Here is a 12,429-nt window from a genome sequence, read left to right on the forward strand (position 1 = left end):
GTGTCAGAACTGAATAGCTAGGGTGTGGAGGTAGCTAGGCATGTAGTTTAAATGGTTGTTGGTACTTCAGCAAGTGCCTGAGATGCCTTCAGTTTATGCTGATTGTTTTTAGGAGGAAAAAAAAAGCCACTCAAAGCCTATGTATATATGGTGGAGCAAAACAAAAATTCCAATTTTGACAAGCAAGCTCTGATGGTACAGGGCTGGAGTGGAAGGAAACTCTTTTGTGAGCTACTCAAAATACTTAGGCTTGTAGAGATCTCAATCCTATTTGGTCTGATCCTTTGCTGTTTATGGTGCTGTCTTCAAGTCACTTGTGGTTCAGTGTGTGTGTGAGCAAGTGGGGAATCAGGTGTTGAAGTCAGAGGTGGCTCCATCGTGTCCCTGCAGCCCTTGGCCTTGCTCTGATGGCAGCAGCTATGCCTCGTCACTTTGGCATCCTCCAACTCCCTGGCGAGGGTGATACCAGCACTAGCCCTGCCTGAGAGCTCTGAGGGGAGGGCAGTCCTGGGGTGTCATACAGCTTGTCAACTCATTCCAGAAACACAGGTCAAGGGAAATAGGCACCATCCACTCATCACTGCAGCATTTCTGCCTACTCTCAGCACCTCATACAAAGCCACCAGGTGCTTTGAGGGAAGTGGACACAGCCTCAGTGCGTAAAGCTCCTTTCACAGTGAAACACGCAGCTGTCACTTCTCAGCACCTACAAAACCTGTTGAAGGAAGCTGACAAGCACAGTGGGGCCAGAGGGTAGGAGTGTTGGGTGCATTGACAAAAGCCAGCTTTCTGCCCTCTGTTTCAGAGAATTTTACTTCTCCAAAAATATCCGTGACATGAAACTGCAGCAAATACGGGAGGAACCCCTAAAAAAGACCGTCTTCTTCTGATCTCAGGCTCTTTTTCATCTTTTTTCATCAACTTATTTGCTTCAATGGCAGAGGGAGTCCCTATAGGAGCAGTAAGAGCAAGAAGCACACTTTTAGAAGATTCACACTGGTAAATGTGGGCGCACCAAGACAATGTGGAGAAATCTCTCTCCCCTTTGCCCAAGAATTTGAGACAACAGGCAGGGCCTGTTGCAATAGTATGTTCCCTGACACTGCTTGGTTTACTTCTGTAGGTGTAACCCGGGGGATCTTGGTCTGTTATCCCTGCAGAAATTTGGCCATTGTTGTTGTATTATATTCTAGTCATCATTTTTATCAGGAGGTTGGCTTTCTCAGAATCTGTTTTGCTATCTGGTTTGAGAAACATCAAAAAGTATTTAGCTGACTCAAAATTAATAGTGGCATTACTTTCCTCATGCCTCATAGAGTCAATGTCTTGCTTTGCTAATGTGTTCCAGTACACTACATGATTTCCCTCTTTATTCAACTGTGCAGCATAGAAATACAGTATAACAGACATTCATATGAGAACTCATGAAGAAGTTTTTAGTGAGTTACTTTCCTTAGCATCTAATAGCTTAGTACAAAAAAAAAAAAAATGTCCAGAAATGTGCTCATTGTAACTTCTTTAAAATCCATGCAGCTCCTGTTAGGGAATATTTTTATTCATAAGTATTTATGTCAAACTCCTGCTTGAAAGTGTTCTATTTTCATGAATTATGAATTTAAGACTCACAATTTTAGTATACTTGAAGCTGAGTTCACTGATGGACACTGCTATTACAAAATCATGCAGAAAATTTACAGGACCAAGTATATGATTTGGAATTTGAGACACGTAGAGCTCAACCCATTTTTGAGGATGACATAATATCACCAAAAATAAATCCATTTTATGTACTGATCTCACTCAACAGCTAGCAAATTTGAAAGTGTGCTTTCAGAGATAAACGCCACACTTTTCCAGTGAGCGTAAATGGATTTATCCCAACACACTCAGTTTCTCCAGTTCACAAGGCTACAGCAGAAACTGGGTTGATTTCATTCCTACGGGCAGCCAGCAAAGCATACTGACACACTTAAATAGTTTATTGATCTTGGCCATTAACAGCGGCATCACAAATCCAGTGATGCAAATTACATTTTGTGGAGTTTAAAAATGCTATGGTTCTATGTTTTTTGAGCAATAAGCCTAAGAGAACGGAGAAAAAGCTAGCAGAAAGGTATGTTTTTGCAAGAACTGTAATTGTGTTAAGCCAACACAATCAACAGTTTTATGGAGTTTAACTAGCTTCACTCATTTCGTAATTAAAAGTTTCATTAGCACAGCAGACAGAATGTGGCATTTGTGGCCTCCTTAGACTTTGGTTTGTTTTCATTACAGTGTTGATGCACTCCAGAGAAATAGGAAACTAGCACTATCTCAAGGCATAAGCTTATGTAACAAATTTTACATTCTCTGCTTTTTCATACTTGGGGGTCAGCTGTATAGCCTGTATATTGGCAGGATACAGATGATACAAGGTGATTGTTTTACACAAGTTTGTACTCTTTCACAGTATTGAAATGTGTAGCTAGCAGCCTGTTATGCTTTCAAGAAATTATTAATCCCCAGAGACTTTCCTTATTCAAAAACATGTCCTTGAGTTGTGCACCATCACAACAAAGAAGCTTTCTCATGATGCCATCTTGATAATCTCTGAGTTCAAACACATTTTGCTTGTATGCATCTGCACATAACAGAGAAATTTGGAGAAGTTTCTGTACTTTGGAAAAAAATCCTACAATTTATTTTTCTTAAATATGTCACTAACATTGCATATTGTGTATATATGTGTATAATTTACCAGGTGTATGAGCACATCAGCCACATGCAGCATATTAATCTACCTCACCAGCTGGGTTAATCCAGCTCTACAGCATTCAGGACAGTTTCAAAGAATCAACATTTTAAATAGCTTGTGGTTACAGCAATGTTTCTTCCCAATTTTTTTTTTTCAATCACCACCACATGTGTTTTAAAATGCAGATTAAAATTTAATCCTCAACTGGGGACACATTTGAGGCACACATGTGGTTCTGCATGCAGGGTGAAATCCAAAGATGAAGTATGCATTTCTCTTCCAGATTTATACCCAAACAGGTGACAGTGTGAGATGGTGTCACTTACATACTGGGATCTAGAAGGCAAGTTAGAAAGTCTTGATTTAAAGAGGCTTGAGTATTTAGCTCTTTGTGATGTTTGCCTATAGGATTTTTCCTAGCTTGCTGCTCCATGTCTTTCATAACTTTTTTTCCCTGTTATGCCTTTGCATGAGAACAAAATACAAAATGTTGGATTTCTGTGTCTTGTGAGGAAATGCTTTCACTGATCTGCCACATCTACATAAAATATATGTGCTCTTCTCAGGATCCGCCTGAAATAATAAAGGAACTTTCTTTAATATCCCTGAAGGTCCTGTGCTGAAAAGATATTTTTGCTGTTAACACCATGACTAAATAAACAAATAAAATATGAAAAGATAATAGCTTAATTGAAAACATTTGCATATTAGCATGATTTCTATTAAGTGCACTGACGCTAGTGACAGAGGCTTGGAAACATTTGAAACTTAGTCTTTAATTCAGTCTACTATCTTTCCTTAAAAATTTAGGTTTTTTCCTTGTTTCCTCACTCCTTCTACATCTAGTTGTTCACCATGGGAATTCTCAGTCTTATGCAGATAAGGGTCCTTATTGTCCATTCTAACATGGCAAATTTTCTGTCTGCCTGTTGGAGTCTAAAATGGCACCTGAGTTTTTTGAGCCATATTTTGCTTATCAGGTTGAGAATGTGTAGAGGAATAATGCATAATAATACAGCTGGGCCCTAAACTGTTAGGACATTGAGCATGCTCAGACATTGACCTAGTCTTCATAAATATTACTCATGAGACCATGGTACAGAGAGCCAAACCTCAGCTCCAAAGTGGGAGAAAAAATGTCTAAGATGCTATGGTAGAATTTGATCCTAATTCCTGTCTAAACTTAAACCTGTAACTCTGAACATCCACTTTCATCTGCTTCCTAACTTCATCTATAGTTTCCCCTAGTCTCCAGACATCCAATACGTGCCTCTAAGAGGATAAATGTGTTTCCTTCTGGGAAGTCTGCACCAGGGGTGCATGAATTTGCACTCAGGACACCAAGGCTGAAAGACACAGCTGGAAGAGGATTTCAAGATCCACCCCTGTGCATTGGGACAAGGTCAGTTACTCTTCCCTCATTCTTGAGAAAAACCTGACTTGGTCCTGGCCATACAGACCCCACATGCAGCTTGCTGTAGTGCTCTAGTATCTGTCCTATTGAAAGGTCTTCAAAGTGTCCAATCTAAACTTTTTCCTGGCAAGCTGAGCTCTCTGACTTTGTCCTGCTCCCAGAGACAGAGAACAATGTGTTGTTTCTCCATGCTGCATGACAGGATAGTTACTTTCCCCTTTCTTGGTTTTTGTATCTTAAGGATGCTCTGAGTGACCTCATGGGTCACTTTTTTGAGATCATTCTTGCTGATCTCTCCTTTGCAGTTTCTCATGTGTGTATTTTATCCAGTGACTATTAAATAGAAAATGTGGCCATGTAAAAAGTTTCTTTTGGCACCTATGGATGCTCCAAGTTGTGGAGACCTCCACATGAGCCAGGATTTCTCCACAGCTGTTTGGGCCCTTCTGTCCTCTATGGAATGCCTGTGGGAAGAAATCCATGCATGAACTGAGCTTGCAGCAGCTAATGTGGGGAAAGGGAAAATATGTGAACGTCCTCTGACAGTTACAAAACCAGACACTGAAAGGATGTTTTACAGGGAGAGCAGTTATGGTGATGTACTGGGAAAAAAACCCCATAAACATATTTAATTCTCCTGACAGTCAATCACCCTTGCAAAAATCTATTCCACTCTGCTCAGGGAAGGCCTGAGTCAAGGTCAGCAGTACCCAGAAAGCAAAAAATGATGTGTTTGAGAGTTGATCACACTGCGATTTGCAGCTGTTTTTGCGGAGATATTTGCCTTTCCAGCAGTGGTGTCAAGGTTGCCCCATGCTCAGCCATGGGGCACTGGCAGTGTGGGGGATGGAGTGTCAGCTCCAGGCCATGCTCCTGGGACTGTCACAGCCTCCTGGGCTCCTGCCACTCTTCAGTGAGGAGAAAATCCACTCTCCTGCCCTTTCCTGCATCCCCCATGGGCTGCCACCGTGTCCTGTGCCCCGCAAAGAAGTGCAGGCAAAGATCCCCGGCCACCGTGTCCTCTGGGTGCAATAAGCTGTGGTGTCCAGGAATGCAAGGGAGCAACCAAAAGCAAAAATAGTCAGCAGAAAGGATGCCAGCAGATGGTGCTCCAGCCCATGCTGCCTCACTCTTCAGCTTGTCAAGGTTATTACTGAAAGTTATCACCTTGTTTGGAGGAGCAGCTTGCTTCCTCTGTCCCCTAGCTTGGAGTGTGGAATTTATTTACACCCCATGATTTAGAGGATGGAGTCAATTGGTGAGCACAGGATGAATTTTGGATACCAGCTAGCAAATGCTGTCAATGGTTAATGACCTGTCTGTAGAACAGAAGCAGATCTATAAGCACTATGATAAATGTGATGGACACAACAACAATTTGAAGAAATCACAATGTTCTTGTATTCTTGTAGCAACACTGAGGGCAGACAAGAAACAAAATTAATTCTTAAAGAATAAACATACCCTGATTTATTTTAGTTCAAAGGAGGCCTCAGGAAGTCCTGTGTATTTCTTCTGCCTTTTAGCTGTAACAGCTGATAGAAGCTGAGATTTAAAATGTTCCCCACAAGAGGGGAGTTGTACAATAATGAAACATACACCACAAGTTAACAAAGTCATCTTACCTCCCTTGATTTATGTCTAGCATAGCTTGATGCTAGCCTTGTGACAAGAGTGCAGTAACTCATTAGGCAGATCCACCTATATATTGATCCAATGGCCTCCAATGGCTGTTTTAAAGTCAAAGTACTCAATTTTTAGTGGTGTGAGTAACAGAAACAAAAAGAAACTGCAAGTTGAACTCCATTTCTCAACAAAAAATTGAGCAATGGTGGTTTGGTTTTTTTTAAATTTTAATCATTTTAAGGTATATCAATTGCCTGCTTAGTTGGATTTTTTTGGAAAAGCTTTGAAAATCAAAGTCACATCCAGTATGTCTCTATAGTGATCCAGTCTAGTCAACAAGTCTTTTCAGCAGTCAAAGGTAACAGACAATGCCCAGAAACAATTTTGCATCTTTCCTTCTGACATTTCTTGAATTTTACACTGCTCTATACCACTTACTTTAATTGGACTGGCTTAATAGTGTTTAATCTGTTCACTTAAAACCAAAGAGAAATATGAGGGAAAACTGGTTTTACTCAGCCTGTTTCAGCCCTTGGCTTTTGAGGTGCAGTGTCAGTTCCATGCTTTTTATCCCCTCTGTACCACATACACCCACAGGGAGGATTTAAGTAAGACTTGATACTGGTCCCACAGTAGCCCAAAGTGGAAATGGAGCTGCACACCTTATGATGCTCAGTGACCCAGTGCCCCATGTGTAGGGGTAGGTCTGGTTCAAGATCTTGGTATTTTTAGACATCTGTTTCAGCCTTAACAATTCTTTGATTCTGTAAGATGCCAGGTATTGTTCCCCAGACCACTGTAGGTTTGGAGGCAGATTTATACTTTGACCTGCAATAAGGCTATATACAGCAGTAAGTCCAGAGGCTTTCAGGGATGAAGTGAGTTGAGTTTTACATGTGAAATGGGCGGTATGGGTGGTATAGAGCCTTTGTGGGTTCCATCTAAGAGAGCATTAGTTTGCCATCCCCAGCCTTTCACTTTCCCACTGTTAAATCCGTTCCCTGCACAGTCAGGGCCTGGACTAAAATGAAAAAAGATTCCTATGTCATGTCTGCCTTTCTCTATCTGTCTGTCTCACTGCTCTTGCTTATTTGTAGAGATCAGTGCAGGTGATACTTAGAAATTGCTTACACTCCCTAATCTCTTGAGTGTGTTTTAAGTGGTGCTGCCCTGCTGCTATACCTCTGCAATGCTTACTTTACATTTCCCTCCTAGCCTCTCACACACATCATTTACAAATGCTATTTTGATACATATCAAGTAGAGTAATAAGGCAGGCAACCTAATCTTGTGGGACTATCTCTCTAAATGGAGGAGCAGTAATTTAGTGTTGTACAAAGAAGGCTCAGTATATACAACTTGAACCTGTATGACTTCTGTCAATAACCTTTGATCCTTTGCATAGTTATGTGTAAAGAGCAGCTCAGCCAAGAAAGTGACAGGACATCACAGTCCATATGCTTCTGGTTTGGGCTGCATGAAACACCTCATCCTATGGCAAAGATCATAGAATCACAGAATGGTTTGGGTTGAAAGGGGCCTTAAAGATTATCTAGTTCCAACTCCCCTGCCTTGGGTAGGGACACCTTCCACAATTTCACGTTGCTCAAAGCCCTGTCTAACCTGTCTATGAACTGTCCACCTACAACTTCTCTGGACAACCTGTTCCAGTTCCTCACCACCCTCACAGTAAAGAATTTCTTCCTAATGTTTAATCTAAACCTACCCTCTTTCAGTTTAAAGCCATTACCTCTTCTAAAAGCAATGTTGTTTCAGAACAAAACCATCAGAAGATTTTATTCTGAAATTGCCAAAAGAAAATTATTTCAATGTACATAATTCTCTTCCTCCTATCCTCTATTTTGGACAAATGACCCAGGAAATGGCATCACATTTGGTATTGGTTCTATCACTTAACAAAATTTTGTGGTACTCAACCAATTTCTCAGCTAGACACATGCAGTTTTGTGTCCAGTATCAATGCATTTTCTGAAACTTCTGCAGGTTTCATTGTTATTTATTATTTGCATTAGCACTGGTAGGTTTAGGAGTCCTTGTCTGGCTATGTAATAAAAACAATATTTGTCTCTGAACACTCATAATTTTCAACATCTCTGAGGGATTTTGATGCATTAAAAAATTTGGTTCTGCTGCTCTATTTAACTGGTTAGTTAATTATTTGAGCAATGTACATAAAAACGTGGACACTGTAAAAAAGACAGTAAGGCATGATTCCTGATGAACCACCCCCATAATATTGACCAGATTTAGATCTCCTCCTTTTCATTCTATCTCCCATCTAGGGTAGTCACATGAAAGGCCAAATGAATGAGCTATAAGAAATTCACAGCATGCAAGATTACTATAAGTAATAAATCTCCTGCAGTAAAAGAATTTGTATAGAAATAATAAAAGTATCGGATGCTAAGAAGAAGTAAAACCAGCTGTGTAATATAAAAGAAAATCTTTATCCTCATCTCACTGGTGAAAACTAATTCAAACAAAATACATTACACAAATCATACACTTTGAAATTATTTACATAAAAAACAGATGGAGAGTGTTCCTACTGCGATAATAAGGTTTTAGCAAAGTATGTCTTTCACAGAGTTGCCATCTTTCTGCAAACAACAGGGTTTATTCTGCTGGCACCAGGAGTGTGAATCCCCAGCAGCCTCCCTGTCTTCCCTGGGGGCCCAGATAGAAGGTGGAGCAGAGCCTGCTTTTGTTGCTGGAGCATCTTGTGAGTTTCATAACCTGCAGAAGTGTTAAGGTCCACAGGTAAGCAGCCTTTGCATGCTTCCCACTTTTTGGGATCCAGTGCAGCACATGCTGGCAGTTCTCACAGCACACAGAATGGCCCTAAAGGGCATGTGCTCTGCTAAGCATTACCCCATTTTGCTATTAATTTGCCCATTTTATGTGTTTGCCCATTTATTAATTTATTTACCCCCAGTCTGATAAAGTGTCAGCCCAAAGGTTCTTTTGTGGGCAGATAGGTGGGACCACATCCTTCTTCAAGGCTATTTTCTGTCCCAGAGCACATCACAGCTTTTTTGGTTGGGTTATTGCCAGCGGGTATAGGATGTAGCCCTGCTTCCTTCCGTGCCTGCTGATGCTGAACACTCAGTTCTGCTCCCATAAGCCTGGTGTACCCATCCCATTGCAGCTTTCAACCTGTTTATTCTCCCTTTTAAAAATTAAAACTTAAATCACTGTGATTTCTACAATGGCTCATGGTGCTTCTCCCACCAGAGTCCCGCACAGCAACTAATGCCACAGCTCCCATGCTGCTGCTTCAGCTGCCATCGAGATCTGCTGTATGTTATAAACATATTATTCCTCTAAAAATAACAGCCTTCATTTCTTCCAAAGGATGGAAATATATGCTGTCTCTTTAAAAATGTATCATGAAAATGAATGTCCATAAAATATGAGGCAAGTTTCCGTATACCTTAATCAAATTCTAGAGGGTCCCTGGGGGATGGCACTTACACTGCAGCTGTGCAATGTGAAGTTTGTTCCAGACCTGATTGAAAATATTTTTGTGCTTCATTCATTTTTGCCAGTGAAAACCCCAAGGCACTTTCTGCAGGTTGAAGGTGCCATTATTCAGGGTGACAGTGATGGGTCACAGAGATGGTGTGGAGAACTAACTAGCAGATTGGAAACTGACTGTCAGTCTTGAAAACTTTGGAATATAATGTGTCTGTCTTTCTCATTCCCTATTTTTATTCCACAGGGGAACAGACAGGACTGGGTTTGCACAAGCTATAATGTAAAAGCAATAATGTGATGGGGTGTCATAATTTTTAGTATGGTTTATTTTAATGAACAGTAGGGTTTCTGGACTTGTGGGTGTACTTTTTCCCCTTTCTCTTATTGCTTTCCTCAACAGTAACCACTGCCTGCTCTATCAAGTTGGTGTAGGACAGCCAGGGCAGTTCCCCCAGTTTTCCCAGGAGAAAACAACTTGCTTTCTTCCCAGTCTGAACATCTCCACCCAACTTCAAACTTTCCATCAGGACACATAATACCTTTGCAGTCTTGTGTCTTCCATGGTGTTCCCTGGGACCTCATCTCTTTGCTGATCCCTCTAGCAGCATGGGACCCTCCAAGGTTCAGGATAGCCATAACAGGGTCTTTTCAATGTAAGGTTCTTCAGTCTGGAAACTCCAGCTAGCATTGGGTTTTAATTACTGGATTGAGAAAGGTGTCCTCATTGGATGCACTTGTACACAACATGGCCCTAGTGCCTTCTGGTTGCTCTCAGGTGTGACTGATCTGGTATCCTGAAGCCTTGGCTCCCCAACCACAGCAATACATCACTCCCAAAATGACACTGATGTTGGCTGTTTGAAGAATGACAGAAATCGGAGATCTGTCAGTGGAAGGTGATTCTTCATTCACAGCATATTTTCCAGTGTTCACTTCAATACAGTTTTAAATGATTCCATCAATTAGGCTTCCCTCCACCATTTCCCTGGGGTGAATATGCCACTGACTAGTACACCCGACCATTAGGACTTATTTCCTAATGTTCTGCCTAAAATCTCCTCTATTGTTTTGCTGTCTCAAGAAAACATTTTGGTTGTATGTCACTGTCAAACATAAGAGAAAGTCAGCATTTTTAGTGTCCAGAACAGGCATCTCCCAAACACTTGAGCTGATGTTCATTTTGCTGTTAGGAAGATTTGTCAGGCTGCTTCACCATTCCTCTCCAGGCATGACTTCATTTTTATGAGCTACCAAACTCATCCATTTGTTTTTGTGGCAACAACTAAGTTCCATCCATTCTTGAGGACATAAGAAATGATCCAGCTCTACACATCACCTGAGTAAAACACTTAATAACTGAGGGGAAAGCATGGTTAGAATCCCCACATTTGTACTCAGTCTGCCAGATAGTCCCAAAATGAGGAATTTTATGAAAAATGAACTGCACTATGATGTACAATTCTTAATATTACATTTCAAGTTTGGTGATAATACCCCTCTTGCTCAGTTAAACTTCTGCAGCTTTAAGTCTGACCCAGAAAAACTCTCCTTCCAAGGCCTTATTTTCTTTCTGCCTTCCTTGCTTGAGCACCCCTCCTAGATCTGTGCATTCAGATATGTGAAATTTTGTGTATAATTTCAGTATTAATTGATAAATATAACTCATATCCAGACTGAATATTGACTCAAAAGAAATAGTACAGGAAAATATTTCATGCTTTGTCTACATTTTTTTAAGTAAAGAGCAGCAGTTGTCTATTAATTAGCTTACTATTTTGCTCACTAAAGATAGTGAATCTCACCCTTTCAAAGCATCCTTTAGGTTGAAATAAGGAAGGAAAGGGGAATATTGATCACAGATTTTTGCCAGTTCAGAGTCCACTTGAGAGACTTGTTTTGTTTGGGTTTTGTTGTGGGTTTTTTTTTCTCTGTTTAGGGGGTTTTTTTGGAGTTTTATATATCAAGATGATTTTTAATAGTCTATGAATCAAGCTTACAAAGATGTTGAAAGCATGTATATTCTTCCCATAGAAGTAATTATATCCAGACACAGAATTAAAAATGTCTGCACAGACCTTTACTACCTCTAAGTGTTGAACACCGAACACAAATCCAAGGTTTTTCCAAGGCTGAAATGTCTGCTCTGAAAATATTCCAGGTACCTCCTCACAAGGTACTCTCTGGAAGAACACAAAGAACAGGAGCAAAGGTTTGTAGCTGTGTCTGACATTTGTATACCTCCTGAGGTTCTTCCTCTGGAACACTGTGAGCAACAAGAAATGCTGGGACAATTTTTAAAAGTCTAAGCTAAGGTTGTAGAGGACTGCTGAAGTGAAAGGGGAAGGAGCTGGACTGTTTGAAGGCACTGCTGAAGAGTTTACCATGGTTTGCCTAGTATGTTGAGTGTCCATCAGTGTTTAAGAGCCCCCAAATGCCATTTGATTTCCTAGACACCTACAGCACAAAGTTTTACACTAATTTACAAATGGCCATGGAAGCTTCAAAGCAAACCTTGCAGTACTCACTCAAAGCAAATTTTCAACTTTCTCAGAAAACATCATTAATGCCATTTACTGGTAGGAATCAAACCTGGAGAGGAGCTGGACCTTCCCACCTGGAAAAGGCAGATAAACCTGTTCTGATGCAGAGGGCAGGGCCAGCTGTCTTTCCACATCAGTACCCTGTGTGACACAGCTGTTTTCAAAAAAACAGCTTCTTTTCTTTCTGGAGACAGAACTGATATCTGGAGACTGGAGACAATGTTTTACCCTCTTTTGTGTTGCAAATTTTGGGGTTTTTTTGTTTTGTTTTTGGCATATCACTGTATCTTTCAATGTTAAACAAATTTGTAATTACAGTGATTATTAGGTCCAGGATGTTGGAAGGGAAGTAGGGTTGTTTGTTCCTGTGTTAGCAGTGCTGATCTCCGGAATTGTGAGTAGAGTTGGGCACAAGGTTTGCGTATGCTCTCTCACCAAAGCTGTGGGAAACAGGTGGCACTTATGGAATATGGGAGGGTTGGGTCTCCCTCTGCTGCGTGGCTGTGCCTGGGACCCATACCTAATGGGGTAGCCACAGCACTCCCTCAGATAGTACCAGGCCATCACTGCTGTGTGTTTGGGCAGGGTGGCGATTGCTCGTAGACTTTTGATTGCTA

This window comes from Anomalospiza imberbis, chromosome 4 (genome assembly GCF_031753505.1).
Source record: "Anomalospiza imberbis isolate Cuckoo-Finch-1a 21T00152 chromosome 4, ASM3175350v1, whole genome shotgun sequence".
Classification (NCBI taxonomy): domain Eukaryota; kingdom Metazoa; phylum Chordata; class Aves; order Passeriformes; family Viduidae; genus Anomalospiza; species Anomalospiza imberbis.